Consider the following 20,389-nt stretch of genomic DNA (forward strand, 5'->3'; position numbering starts at 1 on the left):
CATTACTGAGAAGCAACAAAACAAACTCAAAGCAGCCACTGATCATTTCACTTCACAGTTACACTTTCATTTTGTGATTATAAAAAGATCCACTGAATGAGAAGACCTATCTATCTATCTATCTATCTATCTATCTATCTATCTATCTATCTATCTATCTATCTATCTATCCATCCATCCATCCATCCATCCATCCATCCATCCATCCATCCATCCATCCATCCATCCATCCATCCATCCATCTATCTATCTATCTATCTATCTATCTATCTATCTATCTATCTATCTATCTATCTATCCATCCATCCATCCATCTATCTCCATCCATCCATCCATCCATCCATCCATCCATCCACTCTATCTATCTATCTATCTATCTATCTATCTATCTATCTATCTATCTATCTATCTATCTATCTATCTATCTATCTATCTATCTACGGTAAGAGAAAACTTGCACCATGTCTCTGGTTGAACATCTCCTGAAAGCTTTACTTCTGTTATTGTGGTCAACGTTTCGGATATCGTCTGTCAAAATGTAGACGAGACAGGATGAAACTCTCTGCTTAGGAAAGCTTACATAAGATTTGCACCAAAGGTCTGACATTTTCTGGCACAGCTTCTGGACTTCGGTCAAGTCACTTTACTGTACCTTTATTTATATCTTTGTATGTTTAGTTTTTCTTCTTTGTTTTGCATTTGCCTTCTTCTTATCTAGATTGTGTGTAGGATTTGTACGGTAAATGACTATTTATGATTCATTTTACAAGAGTTTGTCATCACTTTAATTGTTGAACGATTCCCGCTCACGTCCATGAAGCTCCACCCCTCAGGATTTATAGTGGCCTGTAGAATATGTCTATAAAATGACCAAAATAATGTTTTCTCAGTGTTTCTTTTTTCATCAACTTTTAATAAGAACATAAATTTACACATTATTAAAAATTCTTTTCTGCATATTGCTCCAAGTTCAAGCAAAGAATTAAAAAAAATCTCACCTATAAGAACAGGCACAATAGACTGGAGAACATATAATGAAGCTGCCATGACGTGAAGAAAATATGTTAAAATTACAAACAAAATGTGTGATGACTTCTAAATGACTGTTCACCATTAAAATAGAGAAGGATTTTCGGTTCTAGGGTTCGGTGTTACAAGCGGTGGAGTGAAGTATGCTCACCAACATGACTACAGGAACAATTAATAAATAAACACGTAGGTGTGATGTTCCTCATTTTTAAAAGCAGATCAATTATACGGGAGTGTCCTATATGAGAGAGAGACATAGTGAAACATACAATAACAGTGAGGTATTTCCAATTTCCTCCATGACTCAGAGTTCGATAGAACTATTAATAAAAATGAAACATCGGTGTTTTCATATCTGATTGAGAGATCACTATAATGTTGCCATTATTAGAATCGGTCTACTCCATGTGGTTTGATGAAGCAACTTCCTTCTGCGGAAACAGATTACGTTAGGTTGTAAGTATTTGGGTTTTCTGCTTTAACAAACAACTGGAGCTTAACAATGGTTCTGTTACTATGGTGCTTTAGTTACAAGGCAGACATTTTATTGTGCTGGATCCCTCAGCTGTTTTTTTCCTCCCTCTTGTCAGTCACGTTATATACGCAACCCCGAAGGCTTCTACAGTGCCGCAACATCTGTACTGCTCTAAACACAAGCAGGCCAGAATTAACAACTAACCAAAATAGCGTTGTCGTGGGGAAAAGAGAACACTATGAACAGTGATGACAACAACCATGCAAGTTGTTTTAACAAGATGGAGAATCCTGCAGCATGTTAAAGGAATAAATGTCCTTTCATTTCTCCAGTACAGCTCATGTAGATACAAGGTAAAAAAAATTCAGACTAAAAGTTCATATTTTTCTTATTTTTCCCTCTCTGAATACTCTATATAAGTCGTGTGTGTTCTTCTTTCGGTTGCTCAGATATCATTATGTTTTTCTAGACGATTGCCTGCTGTGCCTTTTATGCAGCTTCTTGTTTAGCTCCTGTTTTTTATTTCTTGCCTTGACTTTGCTTGTTTTGCTAGTATGTTATTTTAATAAAATAAGCCCGATTCCAAATGATTACGTTTTCGATAACAGCTAACGTTATAGACGGTCCGTGGAGTTGTAGTTGAAGACCAATAAGACATGAACAATTCATTCCTCTTAAATGTTTCCCTTTAATCTGTGTTTAAATAAAAAAGGTTTATAATATAATGACTGGACCTTCCCCAAACTGTTGAATGTGTCTTAAGGTGAGGTTTTAATTTTTTTTTTTAAACCCGTTTTTCACAATTTTAAACTAAAATTATTACTTCATTGTTGATTTTTCAGCATATTTTCAGCAGATATTTTTAGCAGATATCTCAGTATCAGGAAATACTGCTAAAGATTTGAAGAAACACTTAGTGACTTAGTATTAATATGGTCCACTAATGTAAACTATAAAGACCCTTTTATTATACCATATAATGGTCAAAGGTATGTGGGCAGCCGATCGTTATTTCCCGTATGTGCTTGAACATTGATTTGTTGTTATAATCAGCTCCGCCCTTCTGTGAAGGCTTTCCGCTAGATGTTAGACCGTGGCTGTGGGGATCAGGTTCCAGTTACAGTTCATCTCAGAGGTGTTCAGTGGAGTTGAGTCAGAGTCAGGGCTGAGTGCAGGATAATCGAGTTCCTCCACCCCAACCTTCATCTCCACGCCATGTTTTCATGGAGGCTTTGTGAACAGTATCATTATCATGAGCCTCTTAGTTCTAGTGAAGAGAAACTGTAATGCCACAACATGCAAACACACTCGATATCATTGTGGTCACAGTTAGTTTGCAGTAGAACCAAATATCGGTATGACGGTCAGGGTGCACATACTTTAGACAACATGCCGTAGTTCGAATGACATTCCACAGTAAAATCATGATAGTAACAAGATTTAACATGCTAAAATGCAAGCCCAGTGATTATACAAACACAGAGATTTTCATTTCAGCCTTCGCAGCTTTCCAACAAGTATTTTTATTTATTTAATTTCTATCTGTCCAAACAAGTTTAATCAGATGACTAAGTTTCTGACAGAAAACAGGAAAGGTGTCTTTTAAAATCAATTTTGACACCAAGCTCTCTTAAAATGTCTTACGAAAGTGAACAGTCTTTATACCGCACCGGTTATACCTCAGACATGCAGCTATTCAGACGTAGAAACTGCTGCATGTGCAGTTTCCTGTACAGCGACCGAGCGCTCACGTCAGTAATATGTTAACATCTAACACGGTGCAACACTCCCTTGCAAACGGGTTCATATTAAATATAGATACACATAAATAGCGTAAGCCACATATATCTGTAAATGTTCTATCTTCTAGATGGTTACAGACACTAATCTTTACATTTCCGTGGTCAAAAGCCGCATCATATTACTGGCATGCTCTGTTAGAGTGCACACAACTTTTCCTGTATCTGGGTTACTGCAGAGACATTTGTAGATGAATAGACTGAATAGAGAATATACTGTATATAACTTGCAGCTGATATAAAGCTACACAAAGATCAGCAGTTATTAGTCTGTTGTGAAACGACGAGTGACAAAGCTTACTACACAATGCACCTTTAAAATTTTTAGAATTTATTGTATCCCTTATTTTTGCATTTGTTAAATGTCAGAATCAAGCGAGGGAGAATTTTTATGTATTTTTATTATCACTTTCATCAAAGACAGAAGTATACATACACTAAGTTTATCGTGCCTTTAAACAACAACAACAAAAAAAGTCCAGATGATTCCATTCTGAGCTTAAGAAGCTTCTGATAGGTTAATTGATTCCATTTGAGTTCATTGGTTGCACACTTGTGGATGCATATAAAGGCACACCTCAAACACAGAGCCTCTTTCTTTGACATCATGGAAAAATCAAGAGAAATCCACCAAGACGTCAGAAAAAGAATTGTTGACCTCATCCTTAGGTGCGATTTCCAGATGCCCGAAGATCCCACGTTCATCCGTTCAGACAATAATACGCAAGTATAAAAAAACATGGGAATGTACAACCATCATACCGCTCAGGAAGGAGACGGATTCTGAGTCCCAGAGAGGAACGTGTTTTGGTGCGAAATGTGCGAATCAACCCCAGGACAACAGCAAAAGATCTTGTGAAGATGCTGGGTGAAACTGGTAAGATAGTGTCATTATCCACAGTAAAACGAATACCGCCATGAGCTGAAAGCTTACTCTGGGAGGAGAAAGCCATTACTCCAAAACCACCATAAAAAAGCCAGACTACAGTTTGCAACTGCATATGGGAGAAAAAATCTTGTCCTGTGGTCTGATGAGACACGAATTGAACTGTTCGGCCATAATGATAAACGGTATATTTGGAGGAAAAAGAGCGAAGCTTTGAAGCCTCAGAACACCATCCCTACTGTGAAGTATGGGGTGGTAGTATAATGTTGTGGGGCTGCTTTGCTGTAGAATGGACTGGTGCACTTTACAAAATAGATGGCATCATGAGAAAAGAAAATTATGCGGATATATTAAAGCAACATTTGAAGACATCAGCCAGGAAGTTAAAGCTTAGGTGCAAATGGGTCTTCCAAATGGACAATGACCTCAAACATACCTCCATTTAGTTACAAAGTGACTTAAGTCAAGGTATTGGAGTGGCCATCACAAAGCCCTGATCTCAATCCCATAGAAAATTTGGGGGTGGCACTGAAAAGGCGAGTGTGAGCAAGAAGGCCTACATACCTGACCCAGTTACACCAGTTCTGTCAAGAGGAGTGGGCCAAAATTCCAGCAAACTATTGGAAGGATACCCAAAACGGTTGGCCCAAGTGAAACAGTTTCGGGGCAATTCCACCAAATACTAAGGAAGTGTATGTACAGTATACTTACAAATGTATACTTTGATGAAAGTGATAATAAAATTACATAAAAATTCTAGATCTAAAATAGATAGATATAGATATAGAATCTATCTATCTATCTATCTATCTATCTATCTATCTATCTATCTATCTATCTATCTATCTATCTATCTATCTATCTATCTATCTATCTATCTATCTATCTATCTATCTATCTATCTATCAGTAATCGATGTGCATCAGCCAAGGACAGAACAGAAATAGTGTAGACAAGAATGAAAATAAACAGAAAACAAATTAAAAATGTTTTGAGTTTTCTCCTGTTTTGTTGTGTCCATGTTGATTATTGAAGGTCTTTGTCATGTCTCATGTGGTTAAAATGAGGCTCATATGAAAGTAGACACTCGGGACTTTCATAAATTTTTATTTGTTCCCTAAAATACTGGGAAGAATATATTCATACAGCAGGCTAGTTTTTTTTTTTACTCTTCGGAGTAAATGTTGATATCAAACCCATTTCCGCTCACTGAGACGCCCCGAGTGCCGTCCGTTTCCTCTCACATTGCTAGTCTGACACGCTTGTGTCCATATTTCCTTTACAGTATCAGAAGGATTAGTCCACTGAGCGACATTCAACCCTAGTCACTGATACAGAATCAAGTTCTCTCTCACTTCCTCCCCGCTTCTACACGTACTTCCTGATCCTCTGGCGCTGCTCGTCTGATCCCACCGTCTCTCACTTCGAGACTCTTCTCTGTTCTGGCTCCTGGGTGGTGGAATGAACTTCTCCTAGATGTCAGAACAGCTGAGTCACTGGGTGTCCAGTGACATATAAAGACCTAAATTCTTCCAGAAGCACTTAAATCTTAAACTGACGAATGTAGCATGACGATTTAGTCCCTTAGTCCCTCACCTGGTAAACCAGCATCGAGGTATTTATTAATAGAGATTACATTCTGTAGGTTTCTCTAGAGCGGTGTGTCCTATTTTATGCACTGCGCTGATTACACAAAGCCTGATTGGTTAATTACATGAATGAACACGTGATCATAATCATAAAGGTATATCTTATCTTATCTTATCTTATCTTATCTTAATCTTATCTTATCTTATCTTAATCTTATCTTATCTTATCTTAATCTTATCTTATCTTATCTTATCTTATCTTATCTTATCTTATCTTATCTTATCTTATCTTATCTAATTGTGTTTGTGTTCCATTGTCCTTACATTATACATAATAAATAAGACTTTTTTGATCAGTGTTTCTATTTCTATGTATAATTTACATGTGAACACCTTCAGACATCAGAGATCTGTTGAAGGACAGCAGAGGCCTCTTTAATCTTTTGTTACCTGAAGATATATCTGACATGAACTGCAAAACATATCTACTGCACATTTCAGAGGAAAGCTGCAAACACCTCGTCTCATATTTACTGTCAGTGATGTTATACTGAGGTGTTTGTAGTTTACTGATCTTTTGCTGCGGATGTAGGACTACATCTCTGTCTGTCTGTCTGTCTGTCTGTCTGTCTGTCTGTCTGTCTGTCTGTCTCTGTCTGTCTCTCTCTGTGTGTCTGTCTCTCTGTCTGTCTCTGTCTCTTTCTCTGATTGTCTGTCTCTCTGTCTCTCTCTCACTCACTCTGTCTCTCTCTCTCTCTCCCTCTCTCTCTCTGTCTGTCTCTCTTTCTCTCTGTTACTCTCTCTCTCTCTCTGTCTGTCTGTCTCTCCCTCCCTCTCTCCCTCCCTCTCTCCCTCTCTCTCTCTGTCTGTCTCTCTCTGTCTCTCCCTCTCTCTCTCGCTCTCTGTCTGTCTCTTTCTGTCTCTCTGTCTCTCTCTCTCTCTCTCTCTCTCTCTCTCTCTCTCTCTCTCTCTGTGTTTTTTTTAACCGTGTTTGAACCGTGTTTGAACCGTGTTTGGACCATGTGTGTGTGTGTGTGTGTGTGTGTGTGTGTGTCTTTTTATGAGTATAGAGAATTGAAACTTACACCTACACGCTGCATCAAGCAACTCAAAGCCAGTACAGTTTTGCACAAACACTTTCAACCAATGTGTCATTGTCATGCAAGATATTGGACTGCAGGGAGAGGATTTAGCGCCACCGTCCGGGAAACATGATGCATTACATGGGAAAAAAAACGTTTAGACAGAAAGGTACTCCATAAATATGTCGAGAATCTGAATCAGAATCAGCCTTATTCGCCAAGTGTGAGCAGACACAAGGAATTTGTTATGGTTCATAAGGTGCTCTTGGTACATACATATATACATACATACATTTACATTTACATTTACAGCATTTGGCAGACGCCCTTATCCAGAGCGACGTACATAAGTGCTTAAATCTCTAACATCGAATACATTAATGCTGGTTCACTAGGTTACATACTTAAGATACAATGAGTTTAAAACATTTGTTCAAAGTTACAATGAAAAAGTCTCAAAGTTTTTTTTTTAAATGCAAAAGATAAGGAAAGAAGTGCTAGTTGAAGTGTTACCTGAATGAGTAGGTCTTCAACCACCGCTTGAAAATAGCCAGTGACTCGGCTGTCCGGACCTCTAGGGGAAAGGGGAAGTTCATTCCACCACCTTGGTGCCAGAACAGAGAAGAGTCTTGTAGTATACTTGCCTCTTACCCTGAGAGATGGTGGAACCAGTCGAGCAGTGCTGGTAGATCGGAGGTCTACATATACATACATATATACATACATACATACATACATACATACATACATACATACATACATACATACATACATACATATATACATACATACATACATACATACATATATACATATATACATACATACATACATACATACATATATACATACATACATACATACATACATACATACATACATATATACATATATACATACATACATACATACATACATACATACATACATATATACATACATACATATATACATATATACATACATACATACATACATACATATATACATACATACATACATACATACATACATACATACAAAACACTTAAATAGTGAGGATTTACATATTTACATAGTTTTTGAGAGATGGAGAATTAATTACAGAAGACAAGTAATAATCCCTGTGTTAGCTGTCTAACCCGGGTATGACATAGGGGGAAAAACAGTTTTTGTGAGTGTCCCACTTCAGGTCCTGGGACATGGTGGTTCCCAAGAACTTGAATGACTCCACTGCAGCCACAGTGCTGTTCATGATGGTGAATGGGGGGAGGGCAGAGGTTACTATCATCTCCACAATTTTAAGCATGTTCAGCTTCAGGTTGTTGTGACTGCACCAGACAGCCAGCTGCTATAACCTCTAGTCTGTATGCAGACTCGTCTCCGTCCTCGATGAGACGGATGACTGTAGTGTCATCTGAAAATTTCAGGAGCTTGACAGAGGGGTGTTTAGTGGTGCAGTCATTTATGTAGAGAGAGAAAAAAGCAGCGGGGAGAGAATGCAGCCCTGAGGAACACCAGTCCTGATGGTGTGGGTGTTGGATGTGAGTTTTCAGAGCCTCACACGCTGCTGCCTGTCTGTCAGGAAGCTGGTGGTCCACTGACAGATGGAGGTTGGTACAGAGAGCTGTGTCAGTTTATTATGGAGGGTACAAGGAATGATGGTGTTGAAGCCCCCCAAACTATTTTCTTGTATAGGTCCCTGGTTTGTCCAGATGTTGGAGGACGTAGTGCAGTCAGATGTTGACTGCATTATCCACAGACCTGTTTGCTTGTTAAACAAACTGCAGGGGGTCCAGCAAGGGTCTAGTGATGTCCTTCTCAAATGACTTCATGACCATAGATGCAAAGCAGTGAAGCTGGGAAGATGGATAATAGCTGGACAACACAGGCTTTGATGCAGGCTGGAGAGACACCATCTGGGCCTTTGGCTTTCCACTTTGCGTACATCATCTTCACAGATCTTGACTCTACTACAAATTCTGAAATCCCCAGAGTGTCATGACTGGCTTGGACAATTCCCTGTCAGAACACCAGAGGGCGTTCAGGGGAGGTTTTTTTGTCCTGTCCCAAGTGCTTTTGTTTACGTTTTGTGTTCTCTTTAAATAAAAAATCCTTTATTGAGGGATTTTCAAAACATCACATTACAGGCAATCGATTGTGATTTTACATCAAATAGTTAAACATTTTAAATCCATCAAGAATATAAAAAAGCAAATGCAAATAACAAAAACAAGATCATGTTCACATCCTGTCCTTAATCTATTGTTTACACAATTTTACACATTTCATCATATTCTTACAATTCATATATTTACAGAGTCCAAAACAAATTTGCTTCTTGTTCTTCTGTTTGTTTCTTTTTTTTTTTTTTTGTTTTTGTTTTTTTTGCTGTAAAATCTGTTTGTATGTAAATCATCTCGCACCTTGTTTTCCAGATTTTATAATGAACTATACACAAGTGTGTTTTCTCACCCGGCCCTTATCCCGGTCCCACCCCTACACACCTGTTCCTTATGTTCAGCTAATTACCATCCCTATTTACATCTTGTCTGTGCTGTACATCAAGTCTTTGTCTCTTGTTACCTGGTTTGGTTTTTATGTTTTCAGTTTCTGTTTCCCTGAATCCTGTCTCATGTTAACCACCACTCACTTTGGAGTGTGATACATGTTTCTCAGTAATATTCCCAATAATGTAGATTTTTTTTGTTTTTATTAAGAGAAAAGAAGTGTATGGAATGTGTTCATAGCTGCTATAATGTGATTGAGATGTCCCACAACATTGAGTGCAATGAATGAATGTCGTCCTTTAATAATGAACTGTAATTGTGGCAAATCATTGAGGAATAAACTAAAACTAAACCTTACACTTGGTGTTCTTAATTATTTTCCCATAATTGTATGCAGGTTACAAGTTATTTATTCTTTACCTATATATGAGTGTGTGATATTTATAATGATACTGCATCTTTTATAATAAAATGTGATTACTCTGTAACATTAGATGTTTTCTACTCTTCTACCTTTAAAAAATCAAACAGATCTCTTTAGATCTCCATGGAAAATTTACCAGCTAAGCTTTTAATTTCTGTTTTAGTTCCATTTACAACCAGGATTCGGTATCATGCAATCCCTTTGCAATGTGATGTAATATGTTTTTAGATTTAATACTTAAGAATTTGTCTAAACAATTCCCAAAAACAGATTGTGAGAGCATTTACGATTTAGAATAAACATTTCCTTCTGGGAATCTAAATGTAATCTAAAAGTTTCTTCCGGGAATCTAAATGTAATCTAAAAGTTTCTTCTGGGAATCTAAATGAGGCATGTTTGAGGTCAGGCACATCTCTGCTGTGAGAGAGGAGAAGGTCATCCAGCCTGGAGCGAGACCTCAAATACAGCTGTGTGACAACCATCTGCCCCGTCTGATCCATCTGTCCCCAAAGTCTGTGAGTGAGTAAATAAGTGAATCACTGTGTGAGTGAGTGATTGAGTGAATCACTGAATCTGTAAATGAGTCAGTGAGTGAGTGAGTGAGTGAGTGAGTGACCGAGTGAATCACCTAGTCAGTAAATGAGTCAGAGAGTAAGTGAGTGAGTGAGTGAGCAAGTGAATCACTGATTCAGTAAATGAGTCAATGAGTGAGTGAATAAGTGAGTCAGTCAATCAGTCAGTCAATCAGTCAGTCAGTCAGTCAGTAATCCGGTTAATGAACAAGTGAACCAGTGAGTGAGTCAGTCAGTCAGTCAGTCACACAGTGAACCAGTGCACGAAAGAGTGAGTGAGTGAGTGAGTCAGTCAGTAAAGCAGTCAATGAGTGAGTGAGTGAAAAAGTGAGTGAGTGAGTGAGTGAGTGAGTGAACCAGTGAGTGAGTGAGTGAGTGAGTGAAAAAGTGAGTGAGTGAGTGAGTGAGTGAGTGAGTGAGTGAGTGAGTGAGTGAGTGAGTGAACCAGTGAGTGAGTGAGTGAGTGAGTGAGTGAGTGAGTGAGTGAGTAAGTGAACCAGTGAGTGAGTGAGTGAAAAAGTGAGTGAGTGAGTGAGTGAATCAGTAAAGCAGTCAATGAGTGAGTGAAAAAGTGAGTGAGTGAGTGAGTGAGTGAGTGAGTGAGTGAGTGACTGAGTGAGTGAGTGACTGAGTGAGTGAACCAGTGAGTGAGTGAGTGAGTGAGTGAGTGATTGAGTGAGTGAGTGAGTGAGTGAGTGAGTGAGTGAGTGAGTGAGTGAGTGAGTGAGTGAGTGAGTGACAGTGAGTGAGTGAGTGAGTGAGTGAGTGAGTGAGTGAGTGAGTGAACCAGTGAGTGAGTGAGTGAGTGAGTGAGTGATTGAGTGAGTGAGTCAGTCAGCTGCATGTTTTCATCTAACTCACCTGCATGTTTTTAATGTATCACTTTCTATTCTGTAATGTTGGAACATAATTCTTTTTAAAACTTAGTTTCTTAAATATATTTTATAGTTAAATGCACTAGGAGGAGAAGGCTGGGTTTTTATTTTACTGTAAGCTGTGTACTCTATATAGCTGTGTGTAACATAAAATCTGGAAGTCAGCAATGGACAGAAAAATCCATTCAGGTGACAAAAGTCCTATAAGGTAAAAGTCCCATAATCCTAATCAGATGAGGTGAGAGGATTTAAAGCAGCAATTACAAACCCACTGATGTGGTGTGTAAAAAAAATCATATTTTTGTTTATGTAAATGCTTTCCATCATCATTAGTGAATTAACACCAGCGATAGACCTACTCCTACAGACAGATACGGCATTTAACTAATAAATCTGAAGCCATGTAAATAAAAGGCAGATAACCATGTAAAAAAATGTTCTTGGAAACAAAAATGAAAACATACAGTAAATATTCTTTAAAATACTGTATATGACCATAAAATAGTTTACAAAGCATAACCCTGAGCATCATTTTGAGGGTCTGCTGAATAATAGAAAAGTTTTTGTTTTAATTATTATTATTATATTATTAACATTTCCGGGGTGCACGGTGGCTTAGTGGTTAGAACGTTCGCCTCACACCTCCAGGGTTGGCGGTTCGATTCCCGCCTCAGCCTTGTGTGTGTGGAGTTTGCATGTTCTCCCCGTGTCTCGGGGGTTTCCTCCGGGTACTCCCCTGTCCAAAGACATGCATGGTAGGTTGATTGGGATCTCTGGAAAATTGTATGTAGTGTGTGAGTGTGTGAGTGAATGAGAGTGTGTGTGTGCCCTGCGATGGGTTGGCACTCCGTCCAGGGTGTATCCTGCCTTGATGCCCAATGACGCCTGAGGCCACAGACCCCCCGTGACCCGAGGTAGTTCGGATAAATGGTAGATAATGAATGAATGAATGAATGAATGAATGAATGAATGTTAACATTTCCCAAATTGTAGAGAAATGCAGTGTTGGTTTAAAAAAAAAATCCAATTAAAAAAATTCCAATTTCGATATCAGCCACTAGAGGGAAACATTGTGTAGCTGAGGAGTAACAAGAAATCAGAAGACTAGAAGATTGCTTGGCTGGTTGGTTGATTTTACTGCAACCAGTTATTTACATCTTTTTGTGATTAACAAATGCATGAAAGCTATTTAAAGACAAAAAAGTTAAATGTCAGTAATTACAGGCAGGAGAGAAGTAAAGCAAAACAATATCAAAAAATGTTAAATACTATTGTTTAATTTAATGGTGACTTTAATGGTGACAGCATAATGTGACTATACTGATATGACTTTGTGTAATACGTCAAAGTTGATATAGCTGTGTGTGTAATGTATCTATGTTGACATGACCTTGTGTTTAATGTGACTGTTGACATGACTGTGTATCTATACTGACATGAGTCTGTGTTTAATGTGTCTGTACTGACATGAGTCTGTGTTTAATGTGTCTGTACTGACAGGAGTCTGTGTTTAATGTGTCTGTACTGACAGGAGTCTGTGTTTAATGTGTCTGTACTGACAGGAGTCTGTGTTTAATGTGTATATACTGACAGGAGTCTGTGTTTAATGTGTCTGTACTGACAGGAGTCTGTGTTTAATGTGTCTGTACTGACAGGAGTCTGTGTTTAATGTGTCTGTACTGACAGGAGTCTGTGTTTAATGTGTCTGTACTGATGGAGTCTGTGTTTAATGTGTCTGTACTGACAGGAGTCTGTGTTTAATGTGTCTGTACTGATGGAGTCTGTGTTTAATGTGTCTGTACTGACAGGAGTCTGTGTTTAATGTGTCTGTACTGATGGAGTCTGTGTTTAATGTGTCTGTACTGACAGGAGTCTGTGTTTAATGTGTATATACTGACAGGAGTCTGTGTTTAATGTGTCTGTACTGACAGGAGTCTGTGTTTAATGTGTCTGTACTGACAGGAGTCTGTGTTTAATGTGTCTGTACTGACAGGAGTCTGTGTTTAATGTGTCTGTACTGACAGGAGTCTGTGTTTAATGTGTATATACTGACAGGAGCCTGTGTTTAATGTGTCTGTACTGACAGGAGTCTGTGTTTAATGTGTCTGTACTAACAGGAGTCTGTGTTTAATGTGTATATACTGACAGGAGCCTGTGTTTAATGTGTCTGTACTGACTGAATACTGTATACTATATATTTGCATTTCTTTTTCTTAGCTACTATAACAGAGAAATTTCCCCATTGTGAAACGAATAAAGGTATTTTATCTTAATAATAATAATAATAATAATAATAATAATGTTATTTGGAACATCTTTACTATATACTATATATATATATATAATCACATTCAAAGAACAAAGTGATTTAATCGACTTTTTATTTATTTTCTATATTAAAATGGTTCACAGACTCTTTCTTTTTTTTCAGCTGTCAGCGACGCGACGACCCTTACGCTTGGCGTGCGTATGACGTCACCGACGTCTCTAGCTGTTTGTTCTGGATTGTGGGAAAAAGAAAAGAGCGCGCGCACCTTGACAACCCGTTAAATAAGGTAACCGATAACAGACAACACCACAAACACGTAAAGCCTTTGCGTGTCGTTACCGGCGTGTCGGAGCGCGGAAAAAACTCGACGGTAGGCGACGGATAGCGGCCTCGTTTTTACCTCACTTTTATCGGGCGTCTCGGTCAGTGTCGGTCGTCGTCGAGTCTCGCGTGAACATCGCGGCGTCGAAAAACATTAACGGGATGAATTCACGTTACCGGAGGCCCGTGTGGGGGTAAAACGTCGTTTATTAACACACCAGCCATGCTTCAGAACCACAGGACTACACTTCGTACTTCATTCAGCGTCTCACTGAGCTAGCTGTTATGGCTAAGGTTGTTTATTAGCCAGCGCGGCTAAGCTAAGCTAGCTGCCATTTTCTCATAGATCTGCTGCGCGACATACGCGAACGCTATGCGAACTCTACGCGAACTCTACGCTGTTTGCGTTGCGTAATGGGGTCCGTTCTGTGCGTGCACTGCGTTGCGTAAGAAAGCACGTTGGTTTCCTTTCGGGAATCTAAGCGACACTACGCAATATTTTTGTGTTTTCTCTCAACCAAACGGGCTTCTTAGAAGATTAACACGTTTTTATTTTGATGATAGGTTTCGAGACTGACGTTCACGCCCTAAATCCTTTTCGTATACCATCGTATGAAAACGAAACAGCGTAAAGTATGTCAACACCGTTCATGCGCCACAGCGCTCGTTCTTCGTATGAGTTCAGGCTCAATCCCAAATCACGACCCGAGCTCTATTTGAGCGCACTAAGCGTTCTGTAAAGTGTGACATTGTTACTGCGTCCTTTCTAGTGCCCTAGGTGTGTATGTGGGATACGGCCGCCTCCGCCGTGTCAAAGCGTAGCCGGTGTAGCTAACGTTAGTTAGCTCGTTGAAAAAAACCCAAAACAAACAAGAACCGCGCAGTCGATATTATCTCTTTGTTTTTTTGTTGTAATTTTATTGTTATCGATGTTTTAACTGCATGTTGTGTTTGCGGTTAATTCAACACATAACAGAAATATCACGCATCTCTGTGCTAAATGCTAACTGTGCTAAGTGAGAATAACGTCTCCGAGGCTGGAACGCAGTGGTCGCCATTTTGTGCGCTACCCTGAGGACCGGAGAGTGAGAGAGAAAATAACGTTTTCAGTTCAAATAGGAGGAATTATAATTGTAAGAAAGTGTCTCACAACAAATCCGCTTTCACTCCAAAACATAAACGTGTCTTTAAAAGCGTTTTTATAAAACCGTTTGGTTTTATTTTCAAACTTGGTTCTGTTGTTGCACGCTAGCATGTCGGCTAGCTAACATGTAGCATGTCGGCTAGCTAACATGTAGCTCGGGCTTTATTTGGTGTTTGCTGTAATTTACAACCAGGTGTGTGTGTGTCCTTGTTTTTGCTAAATTTCTACACTCGTATTTGTTTGCAGGAGTCTCAGGCGTTTCTTAAATCTCATATTTCCCGAAGGAAAAAACGCCTAGCTTTGTTTTTGTTCACAAAACCCAGTGAGTCTTGTCATCTTAGCCGTTTACAGACGTCACGTTTGCACGTCGCATCCTTTCTGCTTTCAGTGTAAACAAAAAACAAAACTACAATTCTAAACAATTGAAAGTCTGTGAATTGACGTGTCCTTACTTGTGTGTTTAACTTTTGTCTATTAATCGGTTTGTGTCATTTGTTTTGACGCTGTTATGTGTGAAAGAGTATAAACTCAAGATCTGTATGTTGCCTGGTTTAGTTTGGATTAACATCATGAACGCAGACAAAAAAAAAAGTCAAGTTTTCTGTAGAGAAATGTTTAACATTTATGAATCGAATGTTTGGTGTCTGTGCTTTTTTTGACACTTTACTGTGTCAAGTTGTGTATAAGTAATAATTTGGTGAAAATGGTGTACCGTTTTAGAAAAAGAATCAACATCCGTGTGGAATCAGAATCCCCACTTCATCCAACCACTCTATCATGGATTGTTGGTGTTTAACTCCTTAAACAGTGACTAAAAAGGCCAGTTATACGTGTCAGTCTTTGAGCAGAAGTCAGTCATACCAGACCTTAAAAGCAGTCCTGTTATGCTGTTTACCTTTTTTTTTTTATAGAGCATTTGTTACACACAAAAGAAAAGATGCTTCTTGTTTCATGTGATCACTGAGGTCATTTCATGGCAGTTTCACTTTCTAGTGCTGCGACTGGAGCTTGTTTGCTCGTCTGCAGTGTGCGTGTTCGATTCGATTCGTACAGAAGTCGAGTTGCTTTAAAACTCGTTTTAAAACCACTTGGAGTGCAAGTTTAATGTTTTTGACCTGAGCATCGTAAGGAGTTTCTTGTTAATCGTCAGTAATAAACTCGCGCGTGATTGAAATTTTAGCGTCGTTCGAAACAGGAGGGATTTGTGGGATTCGTGTATAGAGTTTTGACAAATATGCACTCGCACAGTTTACTTGTTCTCACCGGCTGTTTTGGATTTGGTTACTTTTCCTTTGCTTTTAACACAAGATTAAATTGTTGTTGGTTTATCGTTCGATGTGAATTTCAACGTTGATCTCATCTTTGTGTAAATCTCAGGTGTGCACTGTTTAGTCTGGTTGAACCCTTATCGGTTCTTCTGCTTGGCACGGTTTGTTAAACAAGCCGGAGCATCAGAGACCCCGTTTACAACCTAGTTTAAGTGCACCTTGAGCGATCGGCTAATAGGTGGACAGTCGAGACTCCTAGCCACTCGCGCTTGTCTTCAGTGACCTACTCGTGATCGTATTTCTGCTGGATGAAAGCTGTTGTGCACGTTTTTGTCTTTGGCTGCTTTTATTTTTAAACAGAAATGTCTCATGGACCTGTGTGAAAATACTTTAATCTGATCATGAAGCTTTTAAGTGAACAAGAGATGATCTGACGAGTGAAGCTTTGAGGACCACCTGATGTTTATCCATAAGCCTAGCTTTGGAGCGAGCTTGCAATAAGTCTTAGTGATTCTTCTGTTAGAACAGTGACACAGGTGATTTGTTTGCTTTTTCGTTGCTGTCCGTGGCGCAGTCCTTGTGGTGCGTTTAGCCCTGTTCATACCTGTGATTAACTCTGTCTGATTACATTTAGTTCACTCAGGATGCACATTAATGCCCAGTTATGAACAAGACCCGAGTGAGGTGTTCTCAGTACCATTTGACTCCTAATCCACTCGGCTCCAGGAAGCGAATCAAACATGTCATGCATGCTAAAGGACATCGCTGTATCCTGTAGTTCCCTTTTGATTTGAAACCTGCATGTCGACTAATGGGTGTGAGAGTCTTGCGTATACTGCTTTTTAAAGTTCTCAGACCGAACATTATGTTCTTTAAGAAATGTTGATGAAGCCTGTAGGGGAAGGCGGGTCCTGTCAGTTGATGGCATGGATTGTTTTGGACAGAGAGTGACTGTGACAGCATGCAATACAGCGTGTCCTTGCTTTGTAAGATGAGAATCTGCCCTCGTACAGCCAGAACGAAGCATACTACCAACCCTTTCGCTGTTTATGGTCAAAATATGTTTGCGTGTTTGCTTTTTCTACTCATCGCAGGCACCTATGTACATAACTGTTGAGGTCGAGCAAAGTGCACGATTGCGTGAGGCGACTATCAGGTGCCTGCGAAGGAGGTCACAGTCTAAGACTCTGTACATTTTATCCTGTAATTCCACAGGGATTGATTAGCATTATACTAGCAGCAGGATTGCAGTGGAAATTTTGTTGCTTGTTCGGTTTTTCTTTCCTTTCCGACTTCTCTGGGTCGTTGTCGCTGAAGTCCAGTTGCTGTTCCAACCCCGTGACACTAATTTCTTAACGTGCGTGAGCGTATGAACACGACGTGTGCGCAACAATCGACAAAGGGGCTGGTGGAAACTGACTCCGAGCATAATGAGTCGTCTTCAGCAATAAAGCCTGAGTGTCCGTAAAGTACAGCAGGATCTGATTGCGACCGTTATCCTAAAGCAGCAGGCGCGGTCACGTTTTATCCAGACGTGTAAAAGTTTGCTGTTTGTAGTAATTCCAAAAGGGCACTTGAGTCATACGAGCATTGGATGAGTTTTATCCGTATCAGACCGAGTCCACAGATAACTGCTTCTCCCGTCTTTATCTGCCCAAACGATGACCATTAGGTTTTGAAACAGGGAAAAAAAAATAAATCACGCTGTCCAAGAACACAGACTTATTATGTCAGATAATGATCAGCAGTGAAATGTGTCAAGTTGTCGAAACACTTAGTGCGTGTGTGTGAATGAGTGATTAGTCATAATACATGTCACACTTTTCCAAAGCTCAAAAACACTTCAGGTAGATAATCTTGTCATGTGATTGAATACATCATGCTGACAGTGTTTCTCTCTCTCTCTCTCTTTCTCTCTCTCTCTTTCTCTTGCTCTTCCTGTGTCTGTCTCATGTTTTCTGCAGCGGTCTCCTGATCAGGGGGTTGTGAGATTGTCTGCTATCTTCTCACCGATTGGCTAACGTTTCTCTGGGCGTGGTTGAGAGCAGCTCCTCTGCTGATTGGGGGATCATGAGCACGCTCAGATAGGGAGGGGAGGGACTCCTGACCTTAGCATGTAAGTCTTTCTTTCTGTTTTGTTGCCTTCTTTTTCACCATGTGTTTTTCACCACAGAAACGGTCATAATTATCCTTGACCTGAAAAGATCACACCGAAATCCTTAACGAGTCCCTTAAAAAGTCTAAAAAGAACAACATCAGAACATCTGGGCGATGCAACGGTTATGTCAAGACGTCGAGATTTCTAGTATTGTTTTATGGTCATCAACAAACTGACAGGAAACGGATTGAATCACTGCTAATAATTGTTTAATTTGCTTATTTTTCTGTCATTTTACGTTTCCAAAGTATTTTGATAGACATTAAGTCAAGTATCTTTATAGAGGTTTTTAAAAATACAACTGTACTGTTTGCTGGCATTTTTGTCACGTTTCCACTTATTTTTCCTAGCTAATTCATGTCGTAAAACGTAAGCAGCTCACCCCAGTGGCTACTCACAGAATCGAAAAGACCGACGTATGGAAATTCACCCTGGTTCATTTAGACGGAAAAAGTAATCGGGTTGCGATTTACCGCGCGGGTCGAGTGAGTCCTGAGGAGACGCGTTCCTGGTGTCATTGAGAGAGACGCAGATCGCTCAAATTTTATATGACGGATTTTTGTGGATATCGCAGTTTTTTTTTTATGTGCCACGTGAGCAGAATTCTGCATCATTGCTGACCGTTGTGATTGTTTCTCGATGTTTTGATTAAAATCCGAGCGCAAGTGCCGTCAACACGCTCGTCTAATAGGAAGAAGATTTCAGTGTTGGATTAGTGAGGTTGTGTGGCTCTGAAGGGAGAAAAGGGGGCGTGGCCTGTCGCTTATATGCGGTGTCGTTACGGCAAAACAGACATTTCCGTTTTTTACTTCTGCAGTTAGCATTAGATGAGGTCAGTACGGGTCGCTAAACTGAAGTCGGGACAAGATCGTAGCTGAAACTAACCTCAAATCATTTTAATAAGAGTTAAATAAACGACATGTACAGCGAGCGCTGTGATGAACAGCAGTGAAGATTTGACAGTTTTTTTTTTTCATGCAGTGTCATTTTTCTTAATTTAATGCATCAGATAGCTCTGTGCCAAAGTCAGACAGTAGTTTATCAAGACTCGTTCAGGATGCCTACATTTTTACAGCCAGCTTTTATCCATGCACGATTCTTCCCGAACCAATCAGAGAAGCATTAAACCGAAACGCGCACAGGTTTGTTTGAGCTAACGATGGTTTAAACGTGCTGACATCCTATTAATTAAGTCAGTCGCAAATCTATGATTCATGTTAATAGACTGAAAGACGTTGTTTATTACGTTGCGCTTGCTTTCAGGTAAAAGGGCTGAGCGTGTGTACTCTTTCAGGGTAAAGTGTGTCTCTACGTAAAGCTCCATGTAACGCTGCACCCACAGCAGGAAAAATCACGTTGTAGTGATGAGTCACAAGCCCAAAGTACCAGCAATACAGTACTGCTGCGATAAAATGCACAGCTGTTCATTGATGCATGTAATGTTTATAATATATATATATATACACACACACACACAAATATATATATATACACACACACACACAAATATATATATATATATGTGTGTGTGTGTGTGTATGTATGTATGCTGTAGTATATAAAACGAAAAAAGTAATCAAGTTCTATCCATTAAAGATGTAAACGTCAGTACATCAGTACCCTACGCTACACCGGTGCCATGCAGTGACCTTTTCTAACTCCAGTTTACTTCTGGCTGCGCTGGTAATAAGAGGATGTACATAATATGCTTTTGTTATGTTCCCTAGCTGTAGAGAGTTTACAGGAAGTTGTTTGTTGTTTTGAATGCTTGAAACCAAATAAGCACCGGATTTTTTTCTCTCTCCCACATTTAGCCGTACGTGCAGTTGTCACTACGGTCACTTTGCTTCTGATTTGCACGAGTTTATCATGTAACCCTTTTCCCCGTCCATTCGTTCTTCCTCCAGACGATGTAGATCCTAGCCGTCATAAAAATTCAGGCTAAACTGCATTTTGGTCAGTTTTCACCTCTACAACTCTCTAAAAGATGGAGGAAGCGATCTCGTTCA

The 20,389-nt window shown here is 39.5% G+C and overlaps 1 protein-coding gene across 14 annotated transcripts in view; it reads left to right on the forward strand.

Annotated features, from left to right (window-relative positions):
• Window positions 1-13,600: 13,600 nt before the first annotated feature.
• Window positions 13,601-20,389, forward strand: part of brd4 (bromodomain containing 4) — a 45,069-nt gene continuing 38,280 nt past the window's right edge. For 6 of the 14 annotated variants that reach the window (XM_047807900.1, XM_047807913.1, XM_047807908.1 and 3 more), the window contains exons 1-2: window positions 13,602-13,775; window positions 18,187-18,338. The gene's annotated coding sequence lies outside the window, so the exon portion shown is untranslated. Of the gene's footprint in view, window positions 13,776-13,796; window positions 13,860-14,284; window positions 14,944-18,186; window positions 18,339-20,389 lie in introns of those variants that run through there. The other 8 variants (XM_047807905.1, XM_047807907.1, XM_047807910.1 and 5 more) reach the window with 6 other exon arrangements.

The sequence above is a fragment of the Tachysurus fulvidraco genome, chromosome 24 (assembly GCF_022655615.1).
Source record: "Tachysurus fulvidraco isolate hzauxx_2018 chromosome 24, HZAU_PFXX_2.0, whole genome shotgun sequence".
NCBI classification, from domain to species: domain Eukaryota; kingdom Metazoa; phylum Chordata; class Actinopteri; order Siluriformes; family Bagridae; genus Tachysurus; species Tachysurus fulvidraco.